General features: G+C 40.9%; 1 long non-coding RNA gene across 2 annotated transcripts in view; it reads right to left on the bottom strand.

Moving 5' to 3' along the window:
• Positions 1 to 605: 605 nt before the first annotated feature.
• LOC140647911 (uncharacterized) overlaps positions 606 to 9,197 on the bottom strand; it is a 42,158-nt gene continuing 33,566 nt past the window's right edge. The window contains exon 3 of one of the 2 annotated variants that reach the window (XR_012041016.1): positions 606 to 754. This is a non-coding gene — a long non-coding RNA (uncharacterized lncRNA). Of the gene's footprint in view, positions 755 to 7,239; positions 7,270 to 9,197 lie in introns of those variants that run through there. The other variant, XR_012041017.1, reaches the window with a different exon arrangement.

The following is a 9,197-nucleotide window of genomic DNA, read 5'->3' as shown; positions in this document are numbered from 1 at the left end:
TGACCATGACCGTCCCTAACTTGTGGGTATCTGGTTTCCAAGGAGGGATCCAAAATCTAACTCAGATATTAAGGCTTCTTTTACAGCACACTGCGAGAGTTAAAGATCTGACAAAGGAATCCAAACTAGTCAGCCTCTAAGTCAGAAGCTGCCTGAAATCAGACATTGAGTTGAGGTCACTTAAAACTATCTGATAAAAGTAGTACTCATGAAAGGAACGAATGAAGAGGGGGAGCAAGAGGAGGAGGTCAAATTGGCTGCTCAGAATAGCTTGGCATTAGAAGCAGATCGCTGCCTCTTCTCAAGAACTGACCACAGATCTCTGCTGAGGGAGGTGCCTAGCAGGAGCAGAATGGCAGAGCTGTCACACTAAACAAAATACCAAGTGGTTCCAGGAGTAGGAAGTTAAACACACAACTCCCCTCACCCAGGTGAATGTCCATCTCATCCACAGCCAGCCATGCCTACCTCTTACACTGCAGCTCAGATTATTTGGTGTTCTTCAGTGTGGACTGAAGACATCAGAAGTGTCACCCTGCAGCACACCTGACTGCTAAAACAATTGGCAGATTACCTGGGAAACACAGGTTTCAGCCCCCCTCAGGCCAAGAAGAGCTGAATCAGAGTTTTCCACTTCCTGAGAGGAGAAATGTTGTAGTCACCATCTTGGTCCCCACTCTGGCTCAGCACAGAGGGAATGGCAACCACTGTTGCTTTTGTAGACTCTCGTGGGTTAGGTCCGTTCTGAGAACATCTATAAAATTAGGGAGGGAGGCAAAGAAGGTATAATTTCTTGATCCTAGATAGGGACCCTAACATAACAGTTGATCTGACACTTAGACTTGTATGGACTGAGGTGCTTATGGTCAGTGCCAAAACCAAAACAGGGGGTGAAATACAGCGCTTAAGCATAGAGGTTAGGGACATGCTGAGCAGGACCTCTGTGGATTGATTACCATTTCCCAACTTGAGTAGAATGTAGGGGCACATTTTATTGGAGATATTGGTGGGGTAGCACTGTAGAAGAATTTAATCTCAGCTACACCTATAAAAGCAACCAGAACATCAGATTAGAGAATTACAAGTCCACATAATTCACTGGGAACATATACAGTTGAGTAGCTGCTTGAGATGATGACCCCCCAACCATCCCATCAAAGAAAAAAAATCACCTCAAATCCTAAAGAGGTTTCCAAATGCATTTAAATTTTCTTTAGCTGAGGGAAAAATCTTTTTATTTCATACTGTTCAGCAGCTATTTACAATTACACATCTAACACTATGTAAAATAAAATAGTTGATAATTACCAAAGAAGACCAATGAGCACTCCTGTGAAAATATTCTCAGCTATGAGAAAAATAATGCTAGATATATTTGTAATGCTAGATATTTTAACAGCCCCCAAAATGAGACAATCTAGCAGACTTGGCGAGAGAAAATAAAGGTCAGGGACCTGACTCAAGCAAGCACTGATGACCTGCTGGCAATATACAGAACATGCTGTTTTAATGAATTCCACTGCTGGAACAAAAACTTGGTACAACCAAACAACCGTGTTTGTTTAGCACAGTTGTGGGCTTTTTTTGTAATCTATTTGATGGTGCAAAAGAAAAAGAGGTCAAAACATACTGTGTACAGAAATGTCATTTTCATTGGACAAATCCATTCAAATAATTTTTGCCTGATTAATCTAGTGCTGAATGTGTGAAGGCATTACCTAAGTTTATTTTCTAGGGGTTTCTTTACATTTTGTTTGGCCCTGGAACTCAGTCTTTTGCAGGATAAAATTTTAAATATGCTGTCATAGTTTCCCTTGCATAAAAATCCTTAAACTTCAGGAAAACTTTTCAATAGCCTTGTTTAACCCATTAGCGATACAAGAGTTATGCAGAAACTTAGCAAATCAGTGTTTAAAAACTGACAGTGTGTCATGCAGTACAACACAGCCTGAGGTTCTGGACATGTCATAAACCTATCCCAGTGTTACTCAGAAATTATTGTCAATCGGGTCATGCAGATCTAAATTTGCGATGCATACAATGCCCAGAGCTTGCCTCATGGTGCAATAATAAACCCCAGACACACAAGGCATCTGGTGTGCTTGTGTTCAATGGCCTGATTAGCTAAGATTTCCCACTGTTGTCACCACTACCCAAAATTAAACATGAAAACTATGGAAACAGCTCCATACTTACAGTCATGACCAAACTACTGCACAAAGCAAAAGACTTCAGTGAACTGGAACGGTTCTAGTGATTGGTAGTAGATAGCCAGAACAAATCTGATAGACACAGGAACCTGTATACTCTCAGTTGCATGCCTGACTTGTCATTAAAAAAGCTGATGTTGCAGGTAAAAAGTAAAGAACCTGGGTTGGTTTCATGATCACTTTGAATACTGGGAATGTACTTCCAAAATAGGACATGTCTCATCTTCAATGTTCAAACCAGCCAAATTAAGATAAGGCCATGACAATCATAATCCGCTGATGGTTTTGGACAGCCAAAAATTTTAATCTTTTTAAAAGAGAACCTGTTTCAGGCATTCTCAGTTCTTGAAATACAGACATGGCCATACTGATCTGCAGGTGTTAAAGCTTGTTTTGATGGTAAGTATGTTAGAAGGTAATTTTGGTTAGTTCAGCAGTTAGTGATCTGTCTTTCATAAGAGAGAAATCTAAACCAGCACAACACAGATTATATGTATTCCATATAAAGTACCAGAGCAGCACTGTGGTCTAGAAAGCATTCCTGCTTTGCTTCCTATTTTAATCATTATGAACTACTGATGTTACAGGGTCAATGAGTCTAGGGAAATTCCTAGAAGCAATTACAGTGCCAATTTGCTGGAAATAATGAGAACTTCTAATGATTTGTTAACCTACAATAATAGTATTGGCACACATGGACAGCAGTCAGTGGACATTCAAGGTGGCAAGTGTTATCTACTGGCTGGTGTATGATAGGGCTGCCCTCACGACTCTGCATCCAACAACCTTGGCTCATCTCCCTGCTTCAGAATATTCTCACCTCCTATGTTATCTAGTAATTTTATTTCCTCGTACCATAACTAAAGCTAAGTTTATCACATGCAGCCTGCCACTGTTGTTCAGTTGCTTCTTAAATGGTTATCTTATGCTATTTTTTTGAAGTATTTTATGCTAAAGAAGATTTTTAGGCCTATTAAAAGAGTCACGAAGTAATATGTCTGTACAGCCACCTGGGAATTTTGATTGGGTGCTGAGTAAGTGTCAAGGTAGATGAAAGAGGTAAAAAAGGGAGGAGAGTGCAAAAAGATGGTGGAAAGACAGACAAAGGAAGAAGCAATTGGGAGGGAAGAAAAATTAGAAATTAGATGAGAAAGCAGCAAAAAAAGATAAAAAATGACTAGAAGGGTTTAATACCCTCTCATACATAAGTTTCCTCAGATTCTGAAGAAAATATGAATGCTGTCTGCAATTACACAGGAAAGCTGAGATCCTTGCTGCAGGCAGCTTCTCGCAATCCTGTGCCCTGGGGAGAGCCAGGAGCTGCTGGTCTTTCTCAGAAGCAGGAGGAAGCAGTGCCTACCCCAAAGAAGGGAGTGACATAAAATATTGCCAAAAGGACCAAAAGCAAGGAATGTGTCCTGAGACCACCTGAGGAAAACCTTATAGTAAACCAGCAAGTAGGAAAAGTATGACAGTGCTTGAGATGGAGCTCTTAGAGGGTCAGAGCTTGTTAATGGGACCAGACACTTATCAATGGCTGAAGGCTACTGCGCTCATCACAAAAGCTGAAGATTTCGGTGAGCGTGAGGAGATGATACTCCCTCTTCAGCAACTGGTTGCAAGCGTACACAATTATTGCCAACATCCCATGCTCTGTGATACTCCTCATCTCCAAGCAAACTACAACAGGATGAACATGCTAAGAAAAAGGAGGAAGGTGACTGACGGGCAGGAGACTCCAGTGCCTACGGTCAGAAAGGGGGACCCATAGGTTAGTGTCCCAATGGACTCAGCACCAGCTATGCGTGCAGGAGAGAGCTGGGATCTGCTGGGCCAAGCTGGTTTCTCCAGAGCAGCCTTTCCCTTAGGACAGACAGCAGAGGTACTTATTAATAGAAAGGCCAATCCTATGGCAAAACTGAAGATGAAGCTAAGTATTGCACTTTTCAGGTAGAGAATTAACACAAATGAGTTAACAAAAGTCTGGTTTTTAACTGGGGAAGAGAATAAATATATTTTTCTACCCTTTTATAACTGTGAGGACAACCAGAAAATGCTTCCAAAATTGATACCATACGTGCAGATTAAAACCAGGCTGCAAGCCAAATCCTTCTCTTCAGTTTCACTGGCACAGCCCAGCAGACTGCCACAGAGCTACGCTCGAGCAGCAGGGGAAAGAATTTGACCCTTTGACTGCTGCATCAAAAGCAGCTAACTTCCCACTGTATTTCACGGCCTCAATATTAAAAGTTACAAGTGGCTTTGTGCTCAGAAACAGATCGATTTTCTGCTAGGGTAGTTATGTGCTGATGTCCTCCTGCCCTGCTCTCTCTGAATTTACATTCCCTCTCCCCTGAGGCAGCATAACTAGCATCCCTATTATTGCCTCTGTCTAGCTGTGGACATATTGAACTGTATTGGTCACTGATGAAGGAAGTTCCTCCATCTCATCGATACAGGAATAAGTACAACACTCTTACGTAAAAGGCAGGAAAACTAAGAACACTAGGATAAATTACTTGTTTTGATCTTTGCCACCTTCCTTTCCCTCCATTCACTAATCATTCTCCCAACATAGATTATCTGTCAAAATAACAGATGATGATTTGTCAATTGGGCTATCATTTAACTTCATTATTCCAAATGGTCCAGTTTCATACCTATATACTCAAATATAAAATGTGCTACCAGTCATTTTCAAAGTCAGGCGATTCAAATGTTAGGGTTTCTCTCATGATCACAACTGGTTAAGATTTATTTTTAAGGAACAGAGGCTACATATTGTATATATGAACAAGAATGTAGATTCCCAAAAGAAGAATATACAGTACTTTGTGGTAAAGCTAAACCTTGAAATGCCAACCTTAAGTTAGTGACGCCTATTTGCACCGTGAAATTCTGGACTCTCTCTCTCTCGGTAAGGACTGAAGACTAGAGTATCTTAGTTAACTAGTTATCTTAGAGTATCTCACTCAAATGATAGATATAGAAAGTATCCCAAGTGAAAAAATAAGTACTCACAGCATGAAAATAGCTATTTTTCTACCAGATGTAGTATATTCTGCATTCAAATACCTTATAAATGCTAAAACTGCTAAAGCCAAGCAATGAAAAGTTTTGCTGTTGTTTATAAAGAAGCTCACACTGAGTGCAACCTTCATATATAATCTTGATTTGCCCCTTAATGCACTAGGATACAGCCAGTTAAGGGCACCCACCCAAGCAGTTTAGGGAAAGGCAGGGATGCCACTTACTCAGACCTCACACCAGCTGATGCTGAACTCAGTTTTCAGGTGATGAATTCAAGAAAATGGGAAAGGGAGGGAGGAGAAGAGGAAATAGCACCTCGGCGCTTTGTTTTCTAATGCTATGTCCCTGTTGCAGCCACGAAACCTTCTTCAGTTCCTTCTCCCTCCTCAGAGCTCCCCGCCCTCCAGCCCCTATCCTTTTCTTCACCAGCTCCCGTCCTGCCCCCACAGACCTGCTGTAGCCCATGCTTCTACCTGACCCCCTCCACAGGCCTGGCTCCCCGTCTGCTTGCTGAGCCAGACCTGTTCCCTTCTCCAGCACCAGGAACTTCTTTCCAGTCCCCGTCTCTCCTTGCTGGCAGCATTTGAGGCAGCGCTGCTTGGATGCTCACTAAGAGCAGAGGAAAAGGTTTCCGTTTGTTGCCCAGCTTCCCAGATTCACCCAGCCCAAAAAGGCGGCACAGAACAACTCCAGCCCCCACCAAGAGGAAGCAGACAATTTTCTCCAAGGCTCAAGCCTGGTACATGCTTTTCCACAGATGGCAGATCCCACCTGAAAAAAACCACCACAAAACCAGCCTCACCATAATTTTAATGTACAACAATGTTTATTCTTCATAACTTGTTTATTCTTCATAACTTCTGTTTTTAGATATGATTAAAGTTTTGGCTAGTCCTGAAACAATGCAGCACAAAGCACCAAGATAGAAAATTTCAGAACAATTTTTCTTTTTTTGGTGGGGGCAAAACGATATGTAATATCTCAAAGATGAAACTCAAGCAAACACCAATGACTGTAATGCCTGACCTGCTTAATATGGTACAGGGGATACAAGAGATAGGACAATCTGGTAAAAGAGAGTCATCAATAAATTTTAGAATGAATGGTGATGCTCATAGTGTTGAGGGAAACAGTATGCATAGGGCATCTTAAGCAGCCAAGCACTGCTATGGGCACTGCAGTTGATTAGCATTTCCACTGATATCTGTTCCCTTACAGTTCCAGGAGCCTCCTGTCACATGGGAGGCCACTAGAAGATGAAGTAGTCCATTTCTGGACTATTTCTGTACAAGATAAGGTAATACAATCTCATTAAATCCTAATATAGCCAGAAGAGTTTTATGAATTTAGTTTTTGCATGTGTTTCCAAAAAAAGTCATATATAGAACATCACATTAAGATGACAGCAAGGCAAAAGGAAGCTTATGAAGGGTGCTTGTAGCTACACAAATAACGCTCGAATGAGGTGACAGCAACACTTACAATTCATGATTTAACATTTTCATCTGGTCACCAAGACTTTCATAGGAGGTATTGAAAATAGTCAGGTCTAGGGTGCTTTCACACAGTCTCTCCTTCTTTCCTAGTCGGTGCACTTCGGCATCCTTAGAAAGAGCTCTTCCATCTTCAGAGGGAGAAGGCCTGAGCTGGAGTAACGTACCCAGTTATAGCCACTGCAGTTACAGATTTTTATGGATTGATTGGAGGAGTCCAGAGAAGGGCAATGAGGATGATCAAACAGTTAGAAAATACAACCTATGAGGAAAGATCAAGGGCATGAGACTTTTTAGACAGGGAAGAAAGAGACATGACCACCTTCAAAATGTAAAGGGTAAGTTTAACGAAGACAGGCAGCAATTTCGGATACTTACGTATGATTAAAATGTAGAGAAGGGATTGAAACAGTGTGGAGGTGACTTGTCCAAAGCTCAGAAAAGCCAGGAACAAAATTCAAGCCTTTTCATGATCAGTCCCATGCTCTGGCCTGTAGCCAGTATTTCCTCTATACTGTTTAGGTGACAGGCTCTTTCTGAATGGAAGATAATGAATGACTGTCATTTTATACCCAAAGCAAAGTTTCTCCTGTGGAAGTCTTACCTGAGACTGTTTTATCTTTATACTTATCAGTTGTTTTCTTTCCAACTCTTCTTATTCTCATTTAGATTATGTGCATCCAGCTATCTATATAATCTTACTTCTTTCCGAACAAAACAACAGTATGAAGAACAGCCAGAAACCCTACTTGTGAAAGGTGAGGCAGGCAAGGGATAAATAGAACAATATAGCAGTCAGGTTTCCTGTAGTCTGATGACAATCATCCTTCCAGCTTTCATTTTCTAGGACAACATGAACAATGCTCATAAATCACAGTGGTTTATCTAATGCAAGTGGTACTTCGCTCACTGTATTTTTGCTCTCAGGTCTGAGTTGATAGTATTGCAGTTTGAAACTATAAAATAAGTTTATGGGGATCTTCACAATATTGATGGCTGCTCCATACTTTTTGAAAGGAAGCTCTCCATAGCCTGGAGGAAGAAAGTCTGCTCCCCAGGTACAAATTTGTACCTGCAAGTTTGAGGCTGGGCAGGGAGGCTGCCTGCAGGCCTGTTCAATTTACTACTGGCTTGGAATTTGCTACATCTTAAGTGAACCCCAGTAACAGTATGTTTGAAGAACCATCTCAAATCCTAGAGCCATGGGATGACAGACACCCTTTCAAAGCACAATCCTACTCTCAGGCACATCACAGATGCAGCACTTCATGTCTTCTCTCACTACTCTAGAATTACTCAGTGCACTGTTTGCAGGAATGGCCCTTTGAACAGTTCATCCAGCAGAGTGATACGATGAGCAAAACACTGCTATTCAGCTACATCTGGCTTCTACAATGGGCAGTGATTTTTTAAAATGAAATCAGCATGCTGAGGATGTGCCAGCTGGACACAGTAAAACAGGGATAGCATTCTGTTAAGCAAAGAAAGAAAAAGATAGATATTCAATGAAATACATTGGACCCTCAGTTTGAAAACCCAAAGATGAAAGTAGCTATTTACAAGAACATCTCAGAAAGAGAATCTCCAAAGACCTGAAAGTCCAAATTTTCTGCTTGCCCATACAGCCAACTACCAATCCCAACATGTGGCACATAATTTGACTGCAGGTAATGCATTCTAAATTAAGTTGACTATCCAGTGAGCAACTTGCTTTTAGTTAGGTGCCAAACAACATTAAATCCATAGGGAGTTAGGATGGTCAAGCATTTTGAGAACATACTCAGAAAGCAGAACGGTGTTATAAACTAGGCAGGACTCCCCATTATCCTAGTTTTTCATTTTAGGAACCAAACTCTTATATGACATATGAAGCAAAAGACCCTGATTTACTAATGGTGTTATTCAGAACATCATTTCTCCAAGTGATCTCTTGTTAGGCACTATGTGCAACAGCCCAAAATGTAAATCAGTGCAGTAAGTCATGGATCATCATAACCACAGTTTTTATTGGCTTTCTGGAAATTTTCTTAGACTGCACATGATTAGTGTAAGTTAATGATATATACAGTCACTTTTTTAGTATAAACAAACACCACTGTAGAGGGAACATCTTTTAACAGATGGAACTGCCAATCAGCAGTTTCTTAATTTTTTTTTTTAGAGAATAACCTCCTCTTTGGCACTGGGAGCAGTATGTAAGTGAAAATCATCTTTCCATGTCTTAAAACTTTGCACCTATCTCGCAATAACTATATTCCCTTGCTCTGCATGCAAAACCATTACCAGTTTAACTTTTGACGTCTTTAAGCAAACATATGTGATTGTAGGGAAAGGTGAGATTTAGAATGGTCTCTGGTTTTGTAGATAGCGGAATTCTTAATTTTTTAATGCTTTCGTGGTGTTCACAAAATAGAGACGTCATCCTTGTTCCAGTAGAGATTTTTGACAAAAGGCTTGAATTCTC

This window comes from Ciconia boyciana, chromosome 2, assembly GCF_034638445.1.
Source record: "Ciconia boyciana chromosome 2, ASM3463844v1, whole genome shotgun sequence".
Lineage (NCBI taxonomy): Eukaryota > Metazoa > Chordata > Aves > Ciconiiformes > Ciconiidae > Ciconia > Ciconia boyciana.
Note: the sequence above shows the minus strand (reverse complement) of the source record. Positions and strands in the feature narration are given on the sequence as shown.